The following is a 25,884-nucleotide window of genomic DNA, read 5'->3' as shown; positions in this document are numbered from 1 at the left end:
GAGCCCCATGTTGAGGGTAGAGATTGCTTAAATAAACTTAAGAAAATCTTAAGAAAAGAAGAAGACATAAAGTCAGTTCCAAGAGGAACCTACACAAGCAAACCTTACTCTATTAATTTGCTCATAGATTTACCATCCCCCAGTTTGCTGCCCTTGAAAAGGAAAACCCCTTTCCTTTGTCTTCTCATTTCTGTACACATTTATTTTTCTTTTGTTAAGATGCTATATAAGCCCAAGTTCTAACCACCCCTTTGAGTTACTCATCATGAGGTTTCTCCTGTGTGATGTAAGCTGCATGCATTGATAAACTGTTTTTCTCTTGATAACCTGTCCTTTGCCAGTCTTGATCTTACCGGGCCCCAGCCAGAGAACCAAGAGGGTATAAGGAAAAAGCATTTTTCCTCCCCTGCACTGCATATAACAAAACACTAGAAAAGAGAGATGAGCTAAAGGACTAATTACTCAGTTTTCAATTGGAATTTGGAGGAAATTTCAAGGCTTGGGACAGTTTCCATCCAGAAAATGCTTCAGAAAGAAAGGGTGGGCCAAAGAGATAAAACCCAGGTACTGTCAGCAAAACATGGTTCCAGGGGAAAGATGAAGCTAAAGCTGTATCTGTAGAACTCTTTGTTAAGACCTCAAGAAGACTGAAGTAGTGCCTCATAGACTCTTTCAGACAGAAAGGAGGCATTCCTTTTATTTCATTTAATTTCATTTTCTTTAAAATCAATTACCCTATAGTGTATTATTAATTTCAGAAGTAGAGTTTAGTGATTCATCAGTTGCATATAACACCCAGTGCTCACTACATCACGTGCCCTCCTTAATGCCCATCACCCAGTTACCCCATCCCCCCACCCACCTCCCCTCCAGCAACCCTCAGTTTGTTTCCTAAAGTTAAGAGTTTCTTATGGTTTGTCTCCGTCTCTGCTTTTGTCTTATCTTAGTTTTCCCTCCCTTCTATGTTCATCTGTTTTGTTTCCTAAATTCCACATATGAGTGAAATCATATGATGTTTGTCTTTCTCTGACTTATTTCGCTTAGCATAATACCCTCTAGCTCCATGCATGTCATTGCAAATGATAAGATTTCATTTTTTGATGGCTGAGTAATATTCTATTGCACGCGCGCACGTGTGTGCATCATTTAAAGATAGATAGATAGATGATAGATGATAGATATCTTTACCCATTCATGTGCCAATGGACTTCTGGGCTCAGAAAGGAGGCAGTCTATCAATCTTAAGGGCATGCCTCAGAGACCTTTCCTGTTAAGGAGTCTTTAAGGATCTTAAGGACATTGACCCACAGCAACCTTACCAGGGTCCCAATGTAGAAAAGGGCTGATCTCTAAGAGATCTGTGAGTTGGCTTTTGCCTAATAATTGGAGTATATATTGATACATTTATAAGAAACTCTTCAAGCTTTTAAAGGAAGTATATCAGCTTGGACTGAAAGGGACAGAGACAGTACAAAATTGAAAGAAGCCTTTGGGCCTCCAAATTCCTATGGTCAGGAAGCAGACTGAGAAAATGATCAGCCACGAACACTGACTATTCTTATGAAAAAGTAAGGCCAATTCAGGAGGTAGAAGTGAGAGCCATAGAGAATCATTCCGAGAGAGTAATAATGGGGCTTCATCAGGGAACTGGCAACATGTACCTGACTGGATGTCAGAATTGCTGTGGACCAGTGACTGCCGTGTGCCTTCAATTTACCCCTTTCAAATGGGAGTGTCAATAGCAGTTGACCCACGCCTTTCCCAACACTGTATATTAGAGATGTGGGAGTCAGATAACTTATTCTTTTACTCAAAAGCCTTTTGGCCAGTTTTAGTATATGTGCTGCCGAAGAGAGCACAAAAGTCTTTTGACCAAGAAGAAACTGCCCAAGCTCAGTCGGCTGAGTGTCTGACTTGATTTCGGTTCAGGTCATGATCTCAGGGACGTGAGCTTGAGGTCTGAGTCGTTGGGCTCCACGCTAGGCATGGAGTCTGCTTAAGATTAAAAAAAGAAAAAAAAAACTGCCCAAGGAGCCTCATGTATACCAGGAACAATTGAGAAATGAGGTAAGTAGCTTATGAAGAGATGGACAACTTGGAGTTCTGGGGGCAAAGGAAGGATGTTTGTGGCTCAAAGGATAGCAATATCTGGGTGCACTGTGAACCACCAAGCTTTAACCTAACAGCAGAAAGTCTAACTCATTACACTACAAAGATCAGGTAGAGTCCATGGGCTGGCAGTTCCTACTGAATAATTTGTGGCCAAACACCAGGGTATACCCTGGGCTAACTGCCAGCCCCCAGGTCCAGCACTTCGGGGAGCTCAACTCTATGCAGCCAAAGACCCTGCTCTGTTATCCTGAGCCTGAAAACCTGGTAACACAACAGATTTGGATGATTCCAAAAGCCAATTTCCTTCAGCCAATATGGGGCAAGTGCATGGCATAGCCTTGTAGCCTCCATAGGTTTGTAAATGGCACACAAAAGAATTAGGGACGATGGTGCACCATTTGTCCTGGAAATTCCCCCAGAGAGCACAATTGGATCACCCTGTTCATGTTATCAGGAATTACAGGAAGTAGTTGATGAACTGAATAAGTATGATAACTATATCTGTTTTCTTGCTCATCATTGTATCTGTAGCTCCCTGCAGAGTGCCTGGCACATAACAGTTGTCAATTTATGTTTGACAAATGAATGCTTGTGTGCATAAATGAATAAATGAATAACAGGTACATATTCAGAGACTAGGGAAAAGCCAGGATTTTGCTTTTTTAAAAGCCTTCAGGAAGAGAGTTTCCTCTCTGTGGTCCTCCTGTCCTGACTCCTGAGCTAAGAAGGACATCTGAGAGGATGAAAAGTCCAGCTCACTGGAGTTCCTGACATGGGAACAGAGACGGGAGTTCTGGCAACACGTACCTCGTACTATACCAGGACTTTTCAAGCTGACCTGGGTCCACTCCCCAGGGAAACTGGCAGCAGGCTAACAGGAAGGGAAAGGCAGGGAAGTTAAAATGGGAAGAACTTGATGACTGATGGATTTGCTGGGTGAGGGAAAGAGACTTCAAGGAAGTCGCCTTGCTGTCTGGCTTGTTGCCCTAAAGGTGATGGTACTGCCGTTCACTAAGAGAGGGAACACTGGAGAAGACTCCTGCTTAGGTACTGGGGAGAAGTCGGATTCAGTTCGGGAGAGGATGACCTGGAGGGCAAGGGATCATGTGAAGCAGGCAGGTGGATGCATGGATAGGTTTAGGATTCAGAGAAGTACTGGAAACACAAATTTGAAAGTTGACAAGGTCACAAAAAAAAGAGTGTAATATGAAAGGACAAGAGTTGGAGCCACCAGCAAAGCCCTTGAAAGAGTATTTTTAGGACTTTCACTGAGGTCCTATGTATAAAAGCAGTGTCCAAGTATAAGTGAGTAGCAGGAGAAATTAGACCACATTAATGCATGAAATGCTTTAAACTTTAATCCCTTTTAAACTTGGCCAGAGATCATTGAGTTTCTCCAGGTGCTTAGCATCTGCTGCAAGAATTAACTAAATGGGAAAGAGCCTTAACTGATTTCTGTATTAGCAGCGCTCCTTTGCAAAGGCCGACTGGCTGTGGAATTCTGCAGAAAAGCAGCTCTGAAAGGTTTCGCTTCTTGGGGGAAAAAAGCACGGGTATCTCGTTTGGCCATAGATAGCTCCTGATCTCCTAGGATACGGGACCTGGGAAATGTCTCTTACCAGGCAGGTAATTCGTAGTATTTTGGATTAGAAGTAGAACTTTGATGTTTAAGAGGAAGGACTGAGAAAAAAAGAAAGGCCATGACTCCAGGCGTCCCTGGGTGGGATCGAACCACCAACCTTTCGGTTAACAGCCGAACGCGCTAACCGATTGCGCCACAGAGACTACCCCTCTACTCCTGCTTTCACAGGTCATATTTATAGATCATTACTCAAATACTAGCATTCTGTAGAGTTCATTTCTTCACCCTGGTCTCAGTTGTGAGGTTCTAAAAGCCAGAACGTTAAGCCATCCCTGTTGTGCAACACTAGGATCCTTGCTTCCTTTCATCCTAATTTCTTAGCACCAGCAAGAAATGACTGCTTCTTTCTCCCAAAGTTGAGACCTACACAAAAATAAGACCAAATTCACCACCGGAAGAATGTGAGAATGGCTTGAGGGAGCAGGGAATGGAGCAGGGGTAGGTGAGTGCGGGGGAAATGGCTTGCTGCTGATTTGAACTAACATCCCTGCTTGGGAAATCAGCCTGATGTTCTTCTTTCACTAAATTTCTATGAAAACCACTTACATTACCTCTTTATGAATTTTAAACCCAGATGTTGAGCATTTATTTAAAAACATAACTTAAAAAATAGTAGTAATCTCCAAGGTTCAACCTGAATGTGATTCTCAAGCAGTACTAAATATACCCTGGGGAGGCAAAGCAGCATCTGGAGACTTGAGATACAGAGTAGGTTGAACACGTGCCCGGGTACTCCTCCTTTCACTCACATAGTGATTCAAAAATACCGCCAAGGGTCCTGGCTCTCCATAGAGAATTACTAATTTATAATGAGTACAACTATAATTTTTTACACTGAAATGTGAAACTGATCTACAAGTTACTTTAAGTCAGGAAAATAAGTTTTAGTAATTAATGTATTTTACCAGCTCCATGAAATTCTATGAACATAAATTTTCAGGGTTTCGTACAGCCTGGGCAATTTACCAAACCCTCTGAGGCTTCCACCGGTAGATATACTGCCAATCAGAAATTCCTGGTTAGAGAAACCCAGATTGTCCATTACACCTGCTTAGGCTCAGAAGAACACCAAGAGTGGTACTTTTAATATGGTTAGTCTTCTAGATGTAAACAATTTACCACAGGCTGCTTCTAAAACATGATCAAAGTCATCTTCATAAAATAGAAAATGCTAGCATGTTATTTCCATGCTAGACAATAAAGCAGGTATGACTGGAAGACACTGATTCTTCCCGGATACATCTTGGGTTGATTCAAAACGTTTTTATAAAAAATCACAGGCCAAGTAAGCTAGACTTACAGGGACCATGGCAGATGGCTAGGTCAACGAGGCCAATGGGCTTTTTTTTTTTTTATCCCCCTTATATTTCTTACCATCTTATAATAAAAAAGTCCATTAGTTTTCTAGTATACAAGGGTAGTGAAATGAAAGATGACTTTCCCACATGATTAGAGGCTAAATGCCTAGTAACAAATTAGAGAGTTGGGAAGTCATCTATCAGGATCACCGAAACTACCAGGAATTATTTGCATTCCTGCCAGGATAGCCAGAAAAATATCAAGGGGGGTGAACAGATTGAAAAAAGAGAGGAGGCCCCCCGAAAGAAGGAGTCTTCCAAAAGATAGGTCTTCAAAGACAGGAGAGAAACAAAAAAAGTCAGGGAAGCTGAGTTTAATGAAGAAATATTAAAGACTTATAGTATAATTAACATCTCACTGGGGGAAAGATATCAAAAAGAGAGAGGAGTGTGCTCTTTACCATGAAATCATACATACAAAAGGACAGGTGCAGGGGTGGAGAGAGGGCTGGAGTAGATCCTGGCTAGGTGTAGGCTAAGGCGCCAATGGGAAAACCTTACACGGGCAATCTCGGTCGTGGGCCTGCGCGCTGGCGGTGGGGGCTGGGGGAGGTGGAAGGCGTTCCAGGGAACACGCTCGCCACTTTGCCGTGGGACTCAAGGGATGGGTGATGCGATTTCAAGAACCTGTTGGCTACAAGTCCACCGTCTGTCTCCGGTGTGCCTCCACCCCCTCCTCCTGCTTGGCTGTTGGGTTTTCCCCACCGGCCTCCCGAATCTTCGTGCTCTCTCTCCTGCACTGCCCGTCGGTTCTGCTTCCTGCACCCGTCCAGATTCGCTTTCCCGACTCCACCTCCCGGGCGCAACCGTGCCGCTGTCTGCTCGCGGTGGCCGGGAAGCTGGCCCGAGCGGTGGCTGGCCCGAGCGGTGGCTGGCCCGAGGGCGAGGGAAGGGACCAGGGGCTCCAGCAGGTGACCCGACTCAAAGAGGTAGATCGCTCACCCTGCCCCGACCTCTTCCCCCACTCCCACCCCCCCCACCCCCCCACCCCCGCTTCCCCGCACCGACACCACTAACTAGCACCCCTTGAAGGAGCAAGGGGTGGCTTGTCAGGGGTGGCGCGGTTTCTCCTGGCCGCAGCAGTGCCGCCGGAGAGTCCAAGCACCTGCGGTGGCCGGACGTGCGGGCGTCTGTGGGTGGCCCCGAGTGAGGACAGAGGGTGTCGCGGGTGGCCTCTCGGGTTTGGGGCGGAGGAAGAGGGGGAGCCATGCGAGCGCCCAGGGGAGGCGCCGATGCGCTGCCGTTGGGCGGCCGGCCCGCTGGCGAGGCCAAAAGGTTTCGGCTGGCCGAGGCGACAGGGCAAGGCTTGGGCTAGCCCGGGCGCCTGGCCTTGTCTGGGCACCGAGGCCGTGGAGCTAGCCGCGGGGCAAGGGAGAAGCGAGGCCAAAAGGTTTGGGCTGGCCGAGGCGACAGGGCAAGGCTTGGGCTACCCGGGCGCCTGGCCTTGTCTGGGCACCGAGGCCGTGGAGCTAGCCGCGGGGCAAGGGAGAAGCCAGCCAGCTTCGGCTAAAAGGGGTGCGGATGCGCTGGGGAGAGGTCGGTAGGCCGAGAGGAAGAAGAAAGGCTTCCCTGACCGGGAATCGAACCCGGGCCGCGGCGGTGAGAGCGCCGAATCCTAACCACTAGACCACCAGGGAGCGTCGGGCTCTGCGCCTGGCCCGCGCGCCCTGGGCGCAGCGCCTCCACACCACCCCCTCGCCTCCGCTTTGGCTCCAAGGCCCCTGCCTTGCCACGGCCAGCCGCCCTCCGGCCCTACCAATCCACCCGCCCTGCTGGCAGCACCCTCAAAACGCTGCGCACCTCCTTCCCTCCCTCACACACGCGCTCGGCCTCGGGCCACGCTCCGGCTCCGGGCTCTCGGCTCCGGGCTCCCATCGGGCCTGGGCACGACGGCCCTGGAGCCCTGCAAAAGGTTGGCCAGCTGCGTTGGCCGGGAATCGAACCCGGGTCAACTGCTTGGAAGGCAGCTATGCTCACCACTATACCACCAACGCTGCACAGCCCGGGCCGCCCCGAGACGCCGGCGCAGGGTTCGCAGAGGCGCCTTCACGCCTTCTCGCCGCCGCCTGGGCTGCCTGGCGCAGCCCTGCCCCGACGTGCCGCCAGTCCGCAGCTCTGCGCTGCCGCACGCGCCAGCAGCGGCCGCCCCAGCCCCAACCCCAGCCCCAGCCCCGCCAGCCCGACGCCGCCGTGCGGCTCCGCAGGCCCGACCGCCCGCCGCCCGCCTCTGGGGGGCGCTCTGGCCGCCGTGCCGCTCCCCCGGCCCTCGGCTGCCGGCCGGGCATTCCCCGGCCCGCGAGACACGCTTCCCTCCGGCGACCCGCTCGCCCGGGCCCTTCTCCGCGGACTGCCCGGCGAGGCCACATCCCGCACCCACAGGGGACCCGACCCAGCCGCCGCCCACCCGTCCCCCGCGCCCACCCCCACCCCCACGCCCAGCCAGCACCGGGCAGCGTCGCGTCACCAAGGAGCCCGTTGCGGCCAGTCACTCGTCAGGCGCCGGGGGCACGACAGGAGGCCCTGGCTGGGCCGTGGCGACCCCGCACGCGCGCGCCCGGGCTCACGAGGAAGGGAAACGGGTGGGGGCGGTCGACGGTGGGCAGGCCGGGCACCCGTCGTCGCCCCGCGCCTCTCGCCGGACGCGGGAGGGACGAGAAGAAGGGCCCTGGGGCCAAGCGTTTGGACAGAGCGGCGGTGGCGCCGGCCACCAAAAAGGGCGTCTTGCCTCCCCGTCGGGGAATCGAACCCCGGTCTCCCGCGTGACAGGCGGGGATACTCACCACTATACTAACGAGGACGGCGGCGGCGGCCACCCGGGCGCCCGACCCCTCTCCGCCTGCCCGCCCACGCCTACCCCTGCCCTCGACGCCCCGCCTTACGCAGGCGCCCGCCACGTGCCACACCCGACCCGACCCCAAACCAACCGCGCCAGCCCGCAGAGCAGCCCTCCCATCCCGACTCGGAGTGGACCCCAGGCCCGGGCCCCGGACCCGGACGGCGCGGAACACTCCGAGTGCGCCGGCGCCTAGGGCCTGCCGGGCGCCGATCGCGCAGGGAGAAGAGGCCCGAGCGGGCAAGCAAGGATGCGAGCAGGAGGACGGGCGCCCGGGATGGGCAGGGGCGGCGGAGGGAGGGCGGCGAGGACCTAGTGGGGGTGGGGGGCGGCGGCGGCGAGACAGGCTGGCCCGACGCCGGTCTCTGGGTGCGGGGCCGCCATGTGCGAGGAGGCGGGGCGGGGCGGGGCGAGGCGGCGGCGACGGCGGCGGCGGCGGCGGCGCCAGGCGAGTCGGCTGGCGCTGCTCCTGGTCGGCCGGGGCGCGCGTCCCGTCCCTTGCGCGCCCACACAGCCGCCAGCCGCCACCAGCGTCCGCGCCGGGTCCCAGCCAGGCGAGCGGCGACGCGCCCAGGCCCGCCGTCAGGATGGCCGAGCGGTCTAAGGCGCTGCGTTCAGGTCGCAGTCTCCCCTGGAGGCGTGGGTTCGAATCCCACTCCTGACACGCCCACCTTTTGGCCCGCCCGACCAGGGCACCGGACCCCGGCGGGCCTGCACCACGCCCTCTCGCAAGCCCGGTCCTGCCTGACCCGCCGCTCCTGCCTTGCACCCTAGCAGAAGGGGCCCAGTGCCGAGCCCTGACGCCTCGACGCTCCTGGCCACAGGCTTGGCGCACACACGCCCTCCCCCACCAGTTCCCGCGCCTTTCCCGCCCGATCCCACCCCCACCCCCGCAGGCCTGGGGAACTTCGCAGCACGTCTCTCCTCACCTGCTTTCCGGGGGCTGCGTTTTCCTTCCTTCCTCGCTCCCGCTCCCGCTCCCGCTCCCGCCCACTCCCGCGGCCCCCTGCAGACCAGCCGGCTGCGCAAATGCCCAAAGCCCTCCGCATTCCGTTCTCCAGCAGACCGGTGCCTGGTGAAGAGCGCCTCGCTCTCAGAGCCGTGCACTCCCGCCACCAGGAGCACACCGTCCCACAGAGAGCCCGTCCTTTCCGCCGGCCCCCATTCCCTTCTCTCCACACCCTGCTCAGGTGGCCCGAGGTGCCCACGAGGATTTGCCACCTTGATGACGCTTTACCCTGGCCACACCTGCCTGCCTCCCTCCCGGGACACAGGCTGCCCGGCCACCTGCTCGCCGGCCCACGACAGGGCCCTCCCTTCAGTGGGCCTGGCCCGGGAGTCCAGCCCGGGAAGGTGGCTCCCGTGAGCGCTGAGCCGAAGGAAGCCCTGAATCCCCAGGCCACCCACCTGGGCGCCCGAGCGCATCTCCGCGCCGGCAGCCGCTGCCCGGCCGGGACCCGAGGACCCCAGCGCGCTCCCTCACCGCGCTGTCGGCCAGCTAGCCAGCAGCCGCTCGGCCAGAGCGCTCCCGCGAGCCGAGATCGCGCTCCGGCCTCACAACCACCGCCCCCCCCCCCCGCGCCCCGCCGAGCTGGCCCCCTAGGGAGCGCTGCGCGCCCGAGCTCAGACACGTCGCTTCGCTCTCCTGGCCTGAGCGGCTCCTCGGCGGCGCCGGCGGCGCTACGGGGCCTCCATCTCCTACACACAACACACGCGCCCGCGGACACCCACACGCCCACACCCACACCCACACACCCCACCCCGCGACAGCCCACCCCACGGCACCGCACGTGCGCACACAACCGGAGCTCCGGTCCCCAGCCCCGCCCGCCCTCGCACACTCTGCCCCGGCCACAAAGCCCTCGGCCAAAGGGGCTCTCTGGGTGGCGGCTGAGAGGAGCCGCTGAAGGCAGCGGCAGGGCTCAGCCGCGCCTGCCACGGGATCCCCCGCGCTGGGTGGGATTCGGGCGCTGGCCAGCCTGGGTCCGGCTCCCGGCTGCCCCTGGCGACCCCGGCAGGGCAGCGTCTCGCCGCGGCCCTGGACCGAGGACAAAGCGCCGCATGAGCCTAGTCGGCCACCGTGCGTCCGCGCCGCGCTCGGCCCGCGTGCGCCGCTCCCTAGGGCTCCGGACGTGCCTGGAGCGTCTGGTCCACACCGCCCGTCCGCCTCCTGCTCAAACGAAGCCGATGCTCCGAACCGGCCCGGACCCGTGTCTGGCCGCCGCTGGCGAGCGCCGCTGGGGAAGCCGTCTGGGGAGCGGCGCCATCGGTGCATGGGTGGTTCAGTGGTAGAATTCTCGCCTGCCACGCGGGAGGCCCGGGTTCGATTCCCGGCCCATGCAGCGCGCCGTCCCCTTTTGGCCGGCCCTGCAGCCCCAACGCGCGCGCGCCCGCGCCCCCGGCTTCCTCTCGCCCACGCTCAAGGCGCCTGGCCTGAACTAGCTCCGCTCCGGACCCAGCCGGAGCCCGCCCCTGCCCTGCCGCCCGTTCCCTTCCTCTCGGTCCCTCTCGCCCAGGGGACCAACTCCACCCAGCGCCCGAGGCCCCTGGCCCGCCCACACGCCTCCCTTGCCCCTTTTCTCTTCAGGACCCTGAGCACCCCGCTTCGCTCACCCGCTTCCCTTCCAGCAATGCTTCCCCGCACCACCACACACCCGCACCGCGCCGCGCCGCACCAGAGCCCACGGGGCCGCGCCCCACCTCCGCGCCTTTCATCACCGTTCCTCCCTCCCTGTCTCACTCTACCCACACTGCCAGAATCCTCGTCTCTTTGCACAACCAGGGGCAACCAAGTTGCCACCCCTAGCCCTGATCCGTCCTATTCTCCTCCAGGGACCCTCACAAACTCACTGGGGTGCACCAGGAAGACCAGATGCATGGCACCACATCCTCCCGACGCGCGCCCTATAGTCTCTTGAGGCGCCGCTTGGCCGCAGTAGCCTCCAAACTCCGCCGCTCCTGCAACGCTAGGACCCCCGCCAACACCAGGTCCACCACCGCCCGCGCCGGCACTAGCACCAGCAGCACCAATCTCCCCATCCGCCGCCGCCGCCGCCGCCACCGCCACAAGTCCACCGTCACCACACCGCCTCGGGCACCATCGCCCACAACAGTGAAGTCCTCCAACATCCAGCCCACCACCAAGTCCACCACCACCACCACCGCCATCACCAGCAGGACCAAGTCCGCGACCAGCGCACCAGCAATGACATCATTGCCAACGGTACCCAAGTCCTCCACAATCACCACCACCGCCTCGACCTCCACCACCACCACCACCACCACCACCACCAACTCCAGCACCACCACCTCCACCATCACCACCACCACCACCGCCATCACCAGCAGGACCAAGTCCAGCACCAGCGCACCAGCATGGGCATCATTGCCAACGGTACCCAAGTCCTCCACGATCACCACCACCACCTCTACCACCACCACCACCACCACCACGACCACCACCACCGCCGCCGCCGCCGCCGCCATCACCAGCAGGACCAAGGCCACCACCAGCTCACCAGCATGGGCATCATTGCCAACGGTACCGAAGTCCTCCACGATCACCACCACCACCACCACCACCACCAGCTCCACCACCACCAGCCCCACCACCGACTCCACCGTCACCACACCGACTCGGGCACCATCGCCAACACTACTGGAGTCCGTCACCACCACCGCCACCACCGGGACCGTGCACACCATCACCACAGCAGCCCGCGCGCCGGCACCAACAGCACGAGGTCCACCCCCAGCAGCAGGAGCAGCAGCAGCAGCAAGTCGTCCTCCGCCAGCAGCACAAGCACCAGCACAGCCCGCACCCCCACCCCCACCCCCACCAGCCCCTCCTGCCCCAACGTCCCCACACGGGTCCCCTGCCTGCACGCCCCCTCCTTTCCGAGTCCTCAGTGGTCAATGATCCTGTGTGGCATCTGTCCCTTTGGCCTCTCTGAATCTCAACCCCAGGACGACCCCTGACGCGTCACTGGCTGTCCCGATGACAGGTGATGGAAGCCTCGGGGGCGGTGGAATCCCTCGCCCCGGTGGGACGGCTCCTAGACCCGGTCCCGCCCTCTCTCTGTGTCTCCCTTGCCTGCCTGCCTGCCGGCCTGCTTCCCACCCACGCCCCCCACACCCCACCCCTTGGCCTGACCACCTTGCAGCACAGCACAGCGGTCTCCCCCCGCGCACCTCCTCCGCCACGGTCCTGTCCCGCCACGGGGGCCTCCAGCTTTCTTGCACCGGGGCCCACTCCCCAGCACTTGCCGAGTGCAGCTCCTGCCAGCCTCCAGGCTGGACCCCTCCCACCCACCCCCCACCCCCATCCCTCACATTCTCGGCTGGCAGTCCCGGCCTCCCACAGGCTCCTCAGGCACACTCGTGCTCTCTCCCCTCCCCTACCTCAGATCTCACCCTCCCGCACAGGTGCTCACGTACGTGCCTGGCATGGCGCCGGGGAAGGAGCCCTTCCCCCCCCCCCCCACCGAAGCCTCTGCAGACACCCTGCCCGACTGTCCGGCCACACTCTGGACCGGTCCCGCAAGCCCCACACCTCCCCGCCCCCGGCACCCCACCCACACACCCGGGCTGCCCCCGGCCCTCCCCTCCTTCTGGGATCCTTTTGGCTCTGCGCCCTAACCCCCGTGGCAGGCCACCCACGTGAGTAAACACCTTCATCCCGCGGTATCCCCCACCACACACACTCCACACACACACACACACACCACACACGCTCACACACACCCCCCACATGCTCACACGCACACCCCCCCACATGCTCACACCCACACACACCCAACTTGCTCACACACACCCACCCACACACACACACCACACACACACCCAGACACACACACATACACACACAGAAGCCATGGCACTGAGGGAACTTCCCGTGGTGACGGTAAGCGCCCGGCCGCCCACAGCGGCTCCTTTCCGCCGCTGGTACGACCTTGTCCCAACCCAGCCAGTGTGGTGCTGCGGCAGCTTTGGCCGGTGCACGGGCTGTCCGCTTGGGCTCCTAAAGGAGACAATCTCTGAACAGACAGCAGACCCTTGGCGGACAGGGGTGTGCAAGTGTTGGTGGGAAGGAGACTGTGGTCTGCGATTTAGCTGGAGGAGCACCCGGACAAGACGACGGGCACAGGGGTGGAGAGAGGGCTGGAGTAGATCCTGGCTAGGTGTAGGCTAAGGCGCCAATGGGAAAACCTTACACGGGCAATCTCGGTCGTGGGCCTGCGCGCTGGCGGTGGGGGCTGGGGGAGGTGGAAGGCGTTCCAGGGAACACGCTCGCCACTTTGCCGTGGGACTCAAGGGATGGGTGATGCGATTTCAAGAACCTGTTGGCTACAAGTCCACCGTCTGTCTCCGGTGTGCCTCCACCCCCTCCTCCTGCTTGGCTGTTGGGTTTTCCCCACCGGCCTCCCGAATCTTCGTGCTCTCTCTCCTGCACTGCCCGTCGGTTCTGCTTCCTGCACGCGTCCAGATTCGCTTTCCCGACTCCACCTCCCGGGCGCAACCGTGCCGCTGTCTGCTCGCGGTGGCCGGGAAGCTGGCCCGAGCGGTGGCTGGCCCGAGGGCGAGGGAAGGGACCAGGGGCTCCAGCAGGTGACCCGACTCAAAGAGGTAGATCGCTCACCCTGCCCCGACCTCTTCCCCCACTCCCACCCCCCCACCCCCCCACCCCCGCTTCCCCGCACGGACACCACTAACTAGCACCCCTTGAAGGAGCAAGGGGTGGCTTGTCAGGGGTGGCGCGGTTTCTCCTGGCCGCAGCAGTGCCGCCGGAGAGTCCAAGCACCTGCGGTGGCCGGACGTGCGGGCGTCTGTGGGTGGCCCCGAGTGAGGACAGAGGGTGTCGCGGGTGGCCTCTCGGGTTTGGGGCGGAGGAAGAGGGGGAGCCATGCGAGCGCCCAGGGGAGGCGCCGATGCGCTGCCGTTGGGCGGCCGGCCCGCTGGCGAGGCCAAAAGGTTTCGGCTGGCCGAGGCGACAGGGCAAGGCTTGGGCTAGCCCGGGCGCCTGGCCTTGTCTGGGCACCGAGGCCGTGGAGCTAGCCGCGGGGCAAGGGAGAAGCGAGGCCAAAAGGTTTGGGCTGGCCGAGGCGACAGGGCAAGGCTTGGGCTACCCGGGCGCCTGGCCTTGTCTGGGCACCGAGGCCGTGGAGCTAGCCGCGGGGCAAGGGAGAAGCCAGCCAGCTTCGGCTAAAAGGGGTGCGGATGCGCTGGGGAGAGGTCGGTAGGCCGAGAGGAAGAAGAAAGGCTTCCCTGACCGGGAATCGAACCCGGGCCGCGGCGGTGAGAGCGCCGAATCCTAACCACTAGACCACCAGGGAGCGTCGGGCTCTGCGCCTGGCCCGCGCGCCCTGGGCGCAGCGCCTCCACACCACCCCCTCGCCTCCGCTTTGGCTCCAAGGCCCCTGCCTTGCCACGGCCAGCCGCCCTCCGGCCCTACCAATCCACCCGCCCTGCTGGCAGCACCCTCAAAACGCTGCGCACCTCCTTCCCTCCCTCACACACGCGCTCGGCCTCGGGCCACGCTCCGGCTCCGGGCTCTCGGCTCCGGGCTCCCATCGGGCCTGGGCACGACGGCCCTGGAGCCGTGCAAAAGGTTGGCCAGCTGCGTTGGCCGGGAATCGAACCCGGGTCAACTGCTTGGAAGGCAGCTATGCTCACCACTATACCACCAACGCTGCACAGCCCGGGCCCGCCCCGAGACGCCGGCGCAGGGTTCGCAGAGGCGCCTTCACGCCTTCTCGCCGCCGCCTGGGCTGCCTGGCGCAGCCCTGCCCCGACGTGCCGCCAGTCCGCAGCTCTGCGCTGCCGCACGCGCCAGCAGCGGCCGCCCCAGCCCCAACCCCAGCCCCAGCCCCGCCAGCCCGACGCCGCCGTGCGGCTCCGCAGGCCCGACCGCCCGCCGCCCGCCGCCCGCCGCCCGCCGCCCGCCGCCCGCCTCTGGGGGGCGCTCTGGCCGCCGTGCCGCTCCCCCGGCCCTCGGCTGCCGGCCGGGCATTCCCCGGCCCGCGAGACACGCTTCCCTCCGGCGACCCGCTCGCCCGGGCCCTTCTCCGCGGACTGCCCGGCGAGGCCACATCCCGCACCCACAGGGGACCCGACCCAGCCGCCGCCCACCCGTCCCCCGCGCCCACCCCCACCCCCACGCCCAGCCAGCACCGGGCAGCGTCGCGTCACCAAGGAGCCCGTTGCGGCCAGTCACTCGTCAGGCGCCGGGGGCACGACAGGAGGCCCTGGCTGGGCCGTGGCGACCCCGCACGCGCGCGCCCGGGCTCACGAGGAAGGGAAACGGGTGGGGGCGGTCGACGGTGGGCAGGCCGGGCACCCGTCGTCGCCCCGCGCCTCTCGCCGGACGCGGGAGGGACGAGTAGAAGGCCCCTGCGGGGGCGATACCGGGTCTAGGAGCCGTCCCAATGGGGCGAGAGATTCCACTGCCCCCGAGGCTTCCATCACCTGTCATCGGGACACCCAGTCATGCGTCAGGGGTCGTCCTGGGGTTGAGATTCAGAGAGTCCAAAGGGACAAATGCCACACAGGATCATTGACCACTGAGGACTCGGAAAGGAGGGGGCGTGCAGGCAGGGGACCCGTGTGGGGACGTTGGGGTAGGAGGGGCTGGTGGGGGTGGGGGTGGGGGTGCGGGCTGTGCTGGTGCTTGTGCTGCTGGCGGAGGACGACTTGCTGCTGCTGCTGCTCCTGCTGCTGGGGGTGGACCTCGTGCTGTTGGTGCCGGCGCGCGGGCTGCTGTGGTGATGGTGTGCACGGTCCCGGTGGTGGCGGTGGTGGTGACGGACTCCAGTAGTGTTGGCGATGGTGCCCGAGTCGGTGTGGTGACGGTGGAGTCGGTGGTGGGGCTGGTGGTGGTGGTGGTGGTGGTGGTGATCGTGGAGGACTTCGGTACCGTTGGCAATGATGCCCATGCTGGTGAGCTGGTGGTGGCCTTGGTCCTGCTGGTGATGGCGGCGGCGGCGGCGGCGGTGGTGATGGTGGAGGTGGCGGTGGTGGTGGTCGTGGTGGTGGTGGTGGTGGTGGTGGAGGTGGTGGTGGTGGTGATCGTGGAGGACTTGGGTACCGTTGGCAATGATGCCCATGCTGGTGCGCTGGTGCTGGACTTGGTCCTGCTGGTGATGGCGGTGGTGGTGGTGGTGATGGTGGAGGTGGTGGTGCTGGAGTTGGTGGTGGTGGTGGTGGTGGTGGTGGTGGTGGTGGAGGTCGAGGCGGTGGTGGTGATTGTGGAGGACTTGGGTACCGTTGGCAATGATGTCATTGCTGGTGCGCTGGTCGCGGACTTGGTCCTGCTGGTGATGGCGGCGGTGGTGGTGGTGGTGGACTTGGTGGTGGGCTGGATGTTGGAGGACTTCACTGTTGTGGGCGATGGTGCCCGAGGCGGTGTGGTGACGGTGGACTTGTGGCGGTGGCGGTGGCGGCGGCGGCGGCGGCGGATGGGGAGATTGGTGCTGCTGGTGCTAGTGCCGGCGCGGACGGTGGTGGACCTGGTGTTGGCGGGGGTCCTAGCGTTGCAGGAGCGGCGGAGTTTGGAGGCTACTGCGGCCAAGCGGCGCCTCAAGAGACTATAGGGCGCGCGTCGGGAGGATGTGGTGCCATGCATCTGGTCTTCCTGGTGCACCCCAGTGAGTTTGTGAGGGTCCCTGGAGGAGAACAGGACGGATCAGGGCTAGGGGTGGCAACTTGGTTGCCCCTGGTTGTGCAAAGAGACGAGGATTCTGGCAGTGTGGGTAGAGTGAGACAGGGAGGGAGGAACGGTGATGAAAGGCGCGGAGGTGGGGCGCGGCCCCGTGGGCTCTGGTGCGGCGCGGCGCGGTGCGGGTGTGTGGTGGTGCGGGGAAGCATTGCTGGAAGGGAAGCGGGTGAGCGAAGCGGGGTGCTCAGGGTCCTGAAGAGAAAAGGGGCACGGGAGGCGTGTGGGCGGGCCAGGGGCCTCGGGCGCTGGGTGGAGTTGGTCCCCTGGGCGAGAGGGACCGAGAGGAAGGGAACGGGCGGCAGGGCAGGGGCGGGCTCCGGCTGGGTCCGGAGCGGAGCTAGTTCAGGCCAGGCGCCTTGAGCGTGGGCGAGAGGAAGCCGGGGGCGCGGGCGCGCGCGCGTTGGGGCTGCAGGGCCGGCCAAAAGGGGACGGCGCGCTGCATGGGCCGGGAATCGAACCCGGGCCTCCCGCGTGGCAGGCGAGAATTCTACCACTGAACCACCCATGCACCGATGGCGCCGCTCCCCAGACGGCTTCCCCAGCGGCGCTCGCCAGCGGCGGCCAGACACGGGTCCGGGCCGGTTCGGAGCATCGGCTTCGTTTGAGCAGGAGGCGGACGGGCGGTGTGGACCAGACGCTCCAGGCACGTCCGGAGCCCTAGGGAGCGGCGCACGCGGGCCGAGCGCGGCGCGGACGCACGGTGGCCGACTAGGCTCATGCGGCGCTTTGTCCTCGGTCCAGGGCCGCGGCGAGACGCTGCCCTGCCGGGGTCGCCAGGGGCAGCCGGGAGCCGGACCCAGGCTGGCCAGCGCCCGAATCCCACCCAGCGCGGGGGATCCCGTGGCAGGCGCGGCTGAGCCCTGCCGCTGCCTTCAGCGGCTCCTCTCAGCCGCCACCCAGAGAGCCCCTTTGGCGGAGGGCTTTGTGGCCGGGGCAGAGTGTGCGAGGGCGGGCGGGGCTGGGGACCGGAGCTCCGGTTGTGTGCGCACGTGCGGTGCCGTGGGGTGGGCTGTCGCGGGGTGGGGTGTGTGGGTGTGGGTGTGGGCGTGTGGGTGTCCGCGGGCGCGTGTGTTGTGTGTAGGAGATGGAGGCCCCGTAGCGCCGCCGGCGCCGCCGAGGAGCCGCTCAGGCCAGGAGAGCGAAGCGACGTGTCTGAGCTCGGGCGCGCAGCGCTCCCTAGGGGGCCAGCTCGGCGGTGGGGGGGGGGGGGCGGCGGTGGTTGTGAGGCCGGAGCGCGATCTCGGCTCGCGGGAGCGCTCTGGCCGAGCGGCTGCTGGCTAGCTGGCCGACAGCGCGGTGAGGGAGCGCGCTGGGGTCCTCGGGTCCCGGCCGGGCAGCGGCTGCCGGCGCGGAGATGCGCTCGGGCGCTCAGGTGGGTGGCCTGGGGATTCAGGGCTTCCTTCGGCTCAGCGCTCACGGGAGCCACCTTCCCGGGCTGGACTCCCGGGCCAGGCCCACTGAAGGGAGGGCCCTGTCGTGGGCCGGCGAGCAGGTGGCCGGGCAGCCTGTGTCCCGGGAGGGAGGCAGGCAGGTGTGGCCAGGGTAAAGCGTCATCAAGGTGGCAAATCCTCGTGGGCACCTCGGGCCACCTGAGCAGGGTGTGGAGAGAAGGGAATGGGGGCCGGCGGAAAGGACGGGCTCTCTGTGGGACGGTGTGCTCCTGGTGGCGGGAGTGCACGGCTCTGAGAGCGAGGCGCTCTTCACCAGGCACCGGTCTGCTGGAGAACGGAATGCGGAGGGCTTTGGGCATTTGCGCAGCCGGCTGGTCTGCAGGGGGCCGCGGGAGTGGGCGGGAGCGGGAGCGGGAGCGAGGAAGGAAGGAAAACGCAGCCCCCGGAAAGCAGGTGAGGAGAGACGTGCTGCGAAGTTCCCCAGGCCTGCGGGGGTGGGGGTGGGATCGGGCGGGAAAGGCGCGGGAACTGGTGGGGGAGGGCGTGTGTGCGCCAAGCCTGTGGCCAGGAGCGTCGAGGCGTCAGGGCTCGGCACTGGGCCCCTTCTGCTAGGGTGCAAGGCAGGAGCGGCGGGTCAGGCAGGACCGGGCTTGCGAGAGGGCGTGGTGCAGGCCCGCCGGGGTCCGGTGCCCTGGTCGGGCGGGCCAAAAGGTGGGCGTGTCAGGAGTGGGATTCGAACCCACGCCTCCAGGGGAGACTGCGACCTGAACGCAGCGCCTTAGACCGCTCGGCCATCCTGACGGCGGGCCTGGGCGCGTCGCCGCTCGCCTGGCTGGGACCCGGCGCGGACGCTGGTGGCGGCTGGCGGCTGTGTGGGCGCGCAAGGGACGGGACGCGCGCCCCGGCCGACCAGGAGCAGCGCCAGCCGACTCGCCTGGCGCCGCCGCCGCCGCCGCCGTCGCCGCCGCCTCGCCCCGCCCCGCCCCGCCTCCTCGCACATGGCGGCCCCGCACCCAGAGACCGGCGTCGGGCCAGCCTGTCTCGCCGCCGCCGCCCCCCACCCCCACTAGGTCCTCGCCGCCCTCCCTCCGCCGCCCCTGCCCATCCCGGGCGCCCGTCCTCCTGCTCGCATCCTTGCTTGCCCGCTCGGGCCTCTTCTCCCTGCGCGATCGGCGCCCGGCAGGCCCTAGGCGCCGGCGCACTCGGAGTGTTCCGCGCCGTCCGGGTCCGGGGCCCGGGCCTGGGGTCCACTCCGAGTCGGGATGGGAGGGCTGCTCTGCGGGCTGGCGCGGTTGGTTTGGGGTCGGGTCGGGTGTGGCACGTGGCGGGCGCCTGCGTAAGGCGGGGCGTCGAGGGCAGGGGTAGGCGTGGGCGGGCAGGCGGAGAGGGGTCGGGCGCCCGGGTGGCCGCCGCCGCCGTCCTCGTTAGTATAGTGGTGAGTATCCCCGCCTGTCACGCGGGAGACCGGGGTTCGATTCCCCGACGGGGAGGCAAGACGCCCTTTTTGGTGGCCGGCGCCACCGCCGCTCTGTCCAAACGCTTGGCCCCAGGGCCCTTCTTCTCGTCCCTCCCGCGTCCGGCGAGAGGCGCGGGGCGACGACGGGTGCCCGGCCTGCCCACCGTCGACCGCCCCCACCCGTTTCCCTTCCTCGTGAGCCCGGGCGCGCGCGTGCGGGGTCGCCACGGCCCAGCCAGGGCCTCCTGTCGTGCCCCCGGCGCCTGACGAGTGACTGGCCGCAACGGGCTCCTTGGTGACGCGACGCTGCCCGGTGCTGGCTGGGCGTGGGGGTGGGGGTGGGCGCGGGGGACGGGTGGGCGGCGGCTGGGTCGGGTCCCCTGTGGGTGCGGGATGTGGCCTCGCCGGGCAGTCCGCGGAGAAGGGCCCGGGCGAGCGGGTCGCCGGAGGGAAGCGTGTCTCGCGGGCCGGGGAATGCCCGGCCGGCAGCCGAGGGCCGGGGGAGCGGCACGGCGGCCAGAGCGCCCCCCAGAGGCGGGCGGCGGGCGGTCGGGCCTGCGGAGCCGCACGGCGGCGTCGGGCTGGCGGGGCTGGGGCTGGGGTTGGGGCTGGGGCGGCCGCTGCTGGCGCGTGCGGCAGCGCAGAGCTGCGGACTGGCGGCACGTCGGGGCAGGGCTGCGCCAGGCAGCCCAGGCGGCGGCGAGAAGGCGTGAAGGCGCCTCTGCGAACCCTGCGCCGGCGTCTCGGGGCGGCCCGGGCTGTGCAGCGTTGGTGGTATAGTGGTGAGCATAGCTGCCTTCCAAGCAGTTGACCCGGGTTCGATTCCCGGCCAACGCAGCTGGCCAACCTTTTGCAGGGCTCCAGGGCCGTCGTGCCCAGGCCCGATGGGAGCCCGGAGCCGAGAGCCCGGAGCCGGAGCGTGGCCCGAGGCCGAGCGCGTGTGTGAGGGAGGGAAGGAGGTGCGCAGCGTTTTGAGGGTGCTGCCAGCAGGGCGGGTGGATTGGTAGGGCCGGAGGGCGGCTGGCCGTGGCAAGGCAGGGGCCTTGGAGCCAAAGCGGAGGCGAGGGGGTGGTGTGGAGGCGCTGCGCCCAGGGCGCGCGGGCCAGGCGCAGAGCCCGACGCTCCCTGGTGGTCTAGTGGTTAGGATTCGGCGCTCTCACCGCCGCGGCCCGGGTTCGATTCCCGGTCAGGGAAGCCTTTCTTCTTCCTCTCGGCCTACCGACCTCTCCCCAGCGCATCCGCACCCCTTTTAGCCGAAGCTGGCTGGCTTCTCCCTTGCCCCGCGGCTAGCTCCACGGCCTCGGTGCCCAGACAAGGCCAGGCGCCCGGGTAGCCCAAGCCTTGCCCTGTCGCCTCGGCCAGCCCAAACCTTTTGGCCTCGCTTCTCCCTTGCCCCGCGGCTAGCTCCACGGCCTCGGTGCCCAGACAAGGCCAGGCGCCCGGGCTAGCCCAAGCCTTGCCCTGTCGCCTCGGCCAGCCGAAACCTTTTGGCCTCGCCAGCGGGCCGGCCGCCCAACGGCAGCGCATCGGCGCCTCCCCTGGGCGCTCGCATGGCTCCCCCTCTTCCTCCGCCCCAAACCCGAGAGGCCACCCGCGACACCCTCTGTCCTCACTCGGGGCCACCCACAGACGCCCGCACGTCCGGCCACCGCAGGTGCTTGGACTCTCCGGCGGCACTGCTGCGGCCAGGAGAAACCGCGCCACCCCTGACAAGCCACCCCTTGCTCCTTCAAGGGGTGCTAGTTAGTGGTGTCGGTGCGGGGAAGCGGGGGTGGGGGGGTGGGGGGGGTGGGAGTGGGGGAAGAGGTCGGGGCAGGGTGAGCGATCTACCTCTTTGAGTCGGGTCACCTGCTGGAGCCCCTGGTCCCTTCCCTCGCCCTCGGGCCAGCCACCGCTCGGGCCAGCCACCGCTCGGGCCAGCTTCCCGGCCACCGCGAGCAGACAGCGGCACGGTTGCGCCCGGGAGGTGGAGTCGGGAAAGCGAATCTGGACGGGTGCAGGAAGCAGAACCGACGGGCAGTGCAGGAGAGAGAGCACGAAGATTCGGGAGGCCGGTGGGGAAAACCCAACAGCCAAGCAGGAGGAGGGGGTGGAGGCACACCGGAGACAGACGGTGGACTTGTAGCCAACAGGTTCTTGAAATCGCATCACCCATCCCTTGAGTCCCACGGCAAAGTGGCGAGCGTGTTCCCTGGAACGCCTTCCACCTCCCCCAGCCCCCACCGCCAGCGCGCAGGCCCACGACCGAGATTGCCCGTGTAAGGTTTTCCCATTGGCGCCTTAGCCTACACCTAGCCAGGATCTACTCCAGCCCTCTCTCCACCCCTGTGCCCGTCGTCTTGTCCGGGTGCTCCTCCAGCTAAATCGCAGACCACAGTCTCCTTCCCACCAACACTTGCACACCCCTGTCCGCCAAGGGTCTGCTGTCTGTTCAGAGATTGTCTCCTTTAGGAGCCCAAGCGGACAGCCCGTGCACCGGCCAAAGCTGCCGCAGCACCACACTGGCTGGGTTGGGACAAGGTCGTACCAGCGGCGGAAAGGAGCCGCTGTGGGCGGCCGGGCGCTTACCGTCACCACGGGAAGTTCCCTCAGTGCCATGGCTTCTGTGTGTGTATGTGTGTGTGTCTGGGTGTGTGTGTGGTGTGTGTGTGTGGGTGGGTGTGTGTGAGCAAGTTGGGTGTGTGTGGGTGTGAGCATGTGGGGGGGTGTGGGTGTGAGCATGTGGGGGGTGTGTGTGAGCGTGTGTGGTGTGTGTGTGTGTGTGTGGAGTGTGTGTGGTGGGGGATACCGCGGGATGAAGGTGTTTACTCACGTGGGTGGCCTGCCACGGGGGTTAGGGCGCAGAGCCAAAAGGATCCCAGAAGGAGGGGAGGGCCGGGGGCAGCCCGGGTGTGTGGGTGGGGTGCCGGGGGCGGGGAGGTGTGGGGCTTGCGGGACCGGTCCAGAGTGTGGCCGGACAGTCGGGCAGGGTGTCTGCAGAGGCTTCGGTGGGGGGGGGGGGAAGGGCTCCTTCCCCGGCGCCATGCCAGGCACGTACGTGAGCACCTGTGCGGGAGGGTGAGATCTGAGGTAGGGGAGGGGAGAGAGCACGAGTGTGCCTGAGGAGCCTGTGGGAGGCCGGGACTGCCAGCCGAGAATGTGAGGGATGGGGGTGGGGGACAAGGGGTGGGGGGTGGGTGGGAGGGGTCCAGCCTGGAGGCTGGCAGGAGCTGCACGCGGCAAGTGCTGGGGAGTGGGCCCCGGTGCAAGAAAGCTGGAGGCCCCCGTGGCGGGACAGGACCGTGGCGGAGGAGGTGCGCGGGGGGAGACCGCTGTGCTGTGCTGCAAGGTGGTCAGGCCAAGGGGTGGGGTGTGGGGGGCGTGGGTGGGAAGCAGGCCGGCAGGCAGGCAGGCAAGGGAGACACAGAGAGAGGGCGGGACCGGGTCTAGGAGCCGTCCCACCGGGGCGAGGGATTCCACCGCCCCCGAGGCTTCCATCACCTGTCATCGGGACAGCCAGTGACGCGTCAGGGGTCGTCCTGGGGTTGAGATTCAGAGAGGCCAAAGGGACAGATGCCACACAGGATCATTGACCACTGAGGACTCGGAAAGGAGGGGGCGTGCAGGCAGGGGACCCGTGTGGGGACGTTGGGGCAGGAGGGGCTGGTGGGGGTGGGGGTGGGGGTGCGGGCTGTGCTGGTGCTTGTGCTGCTGGCGGAGGACGACTTGCTGCTGCTGCTGCTCCTGCTGCTGGGGGTGGACCTCGTGCTGTTGGTGCCGGCGCGCGGGCTGCTGTGGTGATGGTGTGCACGGTCCCGGTGGTGGCGGTGGTGGTGACGGACTCCAGTAGTGTTGGCGATGGTGCCCGAGTCGGTGTGGTGACGGTGGAGTCGGTGGTGGGGCTGGTGGTGGTGGAGCTGGTGGTGGTGGTGGTGGTGGTGGTGATCGTGGAGGACTTCGGTACCGTTGGCAATGATGCCCATGCTGGTGAGCTGGTGGTGGCCTTGGTCCTGCTGGTGATGGCGGCGGCGGCGGCGGCGGTGGTGGTGGTCGTGGTGGTGGTGGTGGTGGTGGTAGAGGTGGTGGTGGTGATCGTGGAGGACTTGGGTACCGTTGGCAATGATGCCCATGCTGGTGCGCTGGTGCTGGACTTGGTCCTGCTGGTGATGGCGGTGGTGGTGGTGGTGATGGTGGAGGTGGTGGTGCTGGAGTTGGTGGTGGTGGTGGTGGTGGTGGTGGTGGAGGTCGAGGCGGTGGTGGTGATTGTGGAGGACTTGGGTACCGTTGGCAATGATGTCATTGCTGGTGCGCTGGTCGCGGACTTGGTCCTGCTGGTGATGGCGGTGGTGGTGGTGGTGGACTTGGTGGTGGGCTGGATGTTGGAGGACTTCACTGTTGTGGGCGATGGTGCCCGAGGCGGTGTGGTGACGGTGGACTTGTGGCGGTGGCGGCGGCGGCGGCGGCGGATGGGGAGATTGGTGCTGCTGGTGCTAGTGCCGGCGCGGGCGGTGGTGGACCTGGTGTTGGCGGGGGTCCTAGCGTTGCAGGAGCGGCGGAGTTTGGAGGCTACTGCGGCCAAGCGGCGCCTCAAGAGACTATAGGGCGCGCGTCGGGAGGATGTGGTGCCATGCATCTGGTCTTCCTGGTGCACCCCAGTGAGTTTGTGAGGGTCCCTGGAGGAGAATAGGACGGATCAGGGCTAGGGGTGGCAACTTGGTTGCCCCTGGTTGTGCAAAGAGACGAGGATTCTGGCAGTGTGGGTAGAGTGAGACAGGGAGGGAGGAACGGTGATGAAAGGCGCGGAGGTGGGGCGCGGCCCCGTGGGCTCTGGTGCGGCGCGGCGCGGTGCGGGTGTGTGGTGGTGCGGGGAAGCATTGCTGGAAGGGAAGCGGGTGAGCGAAGCGGGGTGCTCAGGGTCCTGAAGAGAAAAGGGGCAAGGGAGGCGTGTGGGCGGGCCAGGGGCCTCGGGCGCTGGGTGGAGTTGGTCCCCTGGGCGAGAAGGACCGAGAGGAAGGGAACGGGCGGCAGGGCAGGGGCGGGCTCCGGCTGGGTCCGGAGCGGAGCTAGTTCAGGCCAGGCGCCTTGAGCGTGGGCGAGAGGAAGCCGGGGGCGCGGGCGCGCGCGCGTTGGGGCTGCAGGGCCGGCCAAAAGGGGACGGCGCGCTGCATGGGCCGGGAATCGAACCCGGGCCTCCCGCGTGGCAGGCGAGAATTCTACCACTGAACCACCCATGCACCGATGGCGCCGCTCCCCAGACGGCTTCCCCAGCGGCGCTCGCCAGCGGCGGCCAGACACGGGTCCGGGCCGGTTCGGAGCATCGGCTTCGTTTGAGCAGGAGGCGGACGGGCGGTGTGGACCAGACGCTCCAGGCACGTCCGGAGCCCTAGGGAGCGGCGCACGCGGGCCGAGCGCGGCGCGGACGCACGGTGGCCGACTAGGCTCATGCGGCGCTTTGTCCTCGGTCCAGGGCCGCGGCGAGACGCTGCCCTGCCGGGGTCGCCAGGGGCAGCCGGGAGCCGGACCCAGGCTGGCCAGCGCCCGAATCCCACCCAGCGCGGGGGATCCCGTGGCAGGCGCGGCTGAGCCCTGCCGCTGCCTTCAGCGGCTCCTCTCAGCCGCCACCCAGAGAGCCCCTTTGGCCGAGGGCTTTGTGGCCGGGGCAGAGTGTGCGAGGGCGGGCGGGGCTGGGGACCGGAGCTCCGGTTGTGTGCGCACGTGCGGTGCCGTGGGGTGGGCTGTCGCGGGGTGGGGTGTGTGGGTGTGGGTGTGGGTGTGTGGGTGTCCGCGGGCGCGTGTGTTGTGTGTAGGAGATGGAGGCCCCGTAGCGCCGCCGGCGCCGCCGAGGAGCCGCTCAGGCCAGGAGAGCGAAGCGACGTGTCTGAGCTCGGGCGCGCAGCGCTCCCTAGGGGGCCAGCTCGGCGGGGCGCGGGGGGGGGGGGCGGTGGTTGTGAGGCCGGAGCGCGATCTCGGCTCGCGGGAGCGCTCTGGCCGAGCGGCTGCTGGCTAGCTGGCCGACAGCGCGGTGAGGGAGCGCGCTGGGGTCCTCGGGTCCCGGCCGGGCAGCGGCTGCCGGCGCGGAGATGCGCTCGGGCGCCCAGGTGGGTGGCCTGGGGATTCAGGGCTTCCTTCGGCTCAGCGCTCACGGGAGCCACCTTCCCGGGCTGGACTCCCGGGCCAGGCCCACTGAAGGGAGGGCCCTGTCGTGGGCCGGCGAGCAGGTGGCCGGGCAGCCTGTGTCCCGGGAGGGAGGCAGGCAGGTGTGGCCAGGGTAAAGCGTCATCAAGGTGGCAAATCCTCGTGGGCACCTCGGGCCACCTGAGCAGGGTGTGGAGAGAAGGGAATGGGGGCCGGCGGAAAGGACGGGCTCTCTGTGGGACGGTGTGCTCCTGGTGGCGGGAGT

At 64.7% G+C, this 25,884-nt stretch overlaps 14 non-coding genes across 14 annotated transcripts; 5 read left to right on the top strand and 9 right to left on the bottom strand.

Annotated features, from left to right (window-relative positions):
• Nucleotides 1-3,823: 3,823 nt before the first annotated feature.
• TRNAN-GUU (transfer RNA asparagine (anticodon GUU)) lies at nucleotides 3,824-3,897 on the bottom strand. The gene has a single exon. It is a non-coding gene; the product is annotated as a tRNA-Asn (tRNA).
• A 2,780-nt stretch (nucleotides 3,898-6,677) lies between these two features.
• Nucleotides 6,678-6,749, bottom strand: TRNAE-CUC (transfer RNA glutamic acid (anticodon CUC)). The gene has a single exon. It is a non-coding gene; the product is annotated as a tRNA-Glu (tRNA).
• Nucleotides 6,750-7,034: 285 nt separating this feature from the next.
• On the bottom strand, nucleotides 7,035-7,106 carry TRNAG-UCC (transfer RNA glycine (anticodon UCC)). The gene has a single exon. It is a non-coding gene; the product is annotated as a tRNA-Gly (tRNA).
• Nucleotides 7,107-7,837: 731 nt separating this feature from the next.
• On the bottom strand, nucleotides 7,838-7,909 carry TRNAD-GUC (transfer RNA aspartic acid (anticodon GUC)). The gene has a single exon. It is a non-coding gene; the product is annotated as a tRNA-Asp (tRNA).
• Nucleotides 7,910-8,526: 617 nt separating this feature from the next.
• TRNAL-CAG (transfer RNA leucine (anticodon CAG)) lies at nucleotides 8,527-8,609 on the top strand. The gene has a single exon. It is a non-coding gene; the product is annotated as a tRNA-Leu (tRNA).
• Nucleotides 8,610-10,216: 1,607 nt separating this feature from the next.
• Nucleotides 10,217-10,287, top strand: TRNAG-GCC (transfer RNA glycine (anticodon GCC)). Its single transcript has one exon. It is a non-coding gene; the product is annotated as a tRNA-Gly (tRNA).
• A 3,918-nt stretch (nucleotides 10,288-14,205) lies between these two features.
• Nucleotides 14,206-14,277, bottom strand: TRNAE-CUC (transfer RNA glutamic acid (anticodon CUC)). The gene has a single exon. It is a non-coding gene; the product is annotated as a tRNA-Glu (tRNA).
• A 285-nt stretch (nucleotides 14,278-14,562) lies between these two features.
• Nucleotides 14,563-14,634, bottom strand: TRNAG-UCC (transfer RNA glycine (anticodon UCC)). The gene has a single exon. It is a non-coding gene; the product is annotated as a tRNA-Gly (tRNA).
• Nucleotides 14,635-17,095: 2,461 nt separating this feature from the next.
• Nucleotides 17,096-17,166, bottom strand: TRNAG-GCC (transfer RNA glycine (anticodon GCC)). The gene has a single exon. It is a non-coding gene; the product is annotated as a tRNA-Gly (tRNA).
• A 1,601-nt stretch (nucleotides 17,167-18,767) lies between these two features.
• TRNAL-CAG (transfer RNA leucine (anticodon CAG)) lies at nucleotides 18,768-18,850 on the bottom strand. Its single transcript has one exon. It is a non-coding gene; the product is annotated as a tRNA-Leu (tRNA).
• A 617-nt stretch (nucleotides 18,851-19,467) lies between these two features.
• Nucleotides 19,468-19,539, top strand: TRNAD-GUC (transfer RNA aspartic acid (anticodon GUC)). Its single transcript has one exon. It is a non-coding gene; the product is annotated as a tRNA-Asp (tRNA).
• Nucleotides 19,540-20,270: 731 nt separating this feature from the next.
• TRNAG-UCC (transfer RNA glycine (anticodon UCC)) lies at nucleotides 20,271-20,342 on the top strand. Its single transcript has one exon. It is a non-coding gene; the product is annotated as a tRNA-Gly (tRNA).
• Nucleotides 20,343-20,627: 285 nt separating this feature from the next.
• TRNAE-CUC (transfer RNA glutamic acid (anticodon CUC)) lies at nucleotides 20,628-20,699 on the top strand. The gene has a single exon. It is a non-coding gene; the product is annotated as a tRNA-Glu (tRNA).
• Nucleotides 20,700-24,647: 3,948 nt separating this feature from the next.
• TRNAG-GCC (transfer RNA glycine (anticodon GCC)) lies at nucleotides 24,648-24,718 on the bottom strand. The gene has a single exon. It is a non-coding gene; the product is annotated as a tRNA-Gly (tRNA).
• Between the last annotated feature and the right edge of the window lie 1,166 nt (nucleotides 24,719-25,884).

The sequence above is a fragment of the Halichoerus grypus genome, chromosome 7 (assembly GCF_964656455.1).
Source record: "Halichoerus grypus chromosome 7, mHalGry1.hap1.1, whole genome shotgun sequence".
Lineage (NCBI taxonomy): Eukaryota > Metazoa > Chordata > Mammalia > Carnivora > Phocidae > Halichoerus > Halichoerus grypus.
Note: the sequence above shows the minus strand (reverse complement) of the source record. Positions and strands in the feature narration are given on the sequence as shown.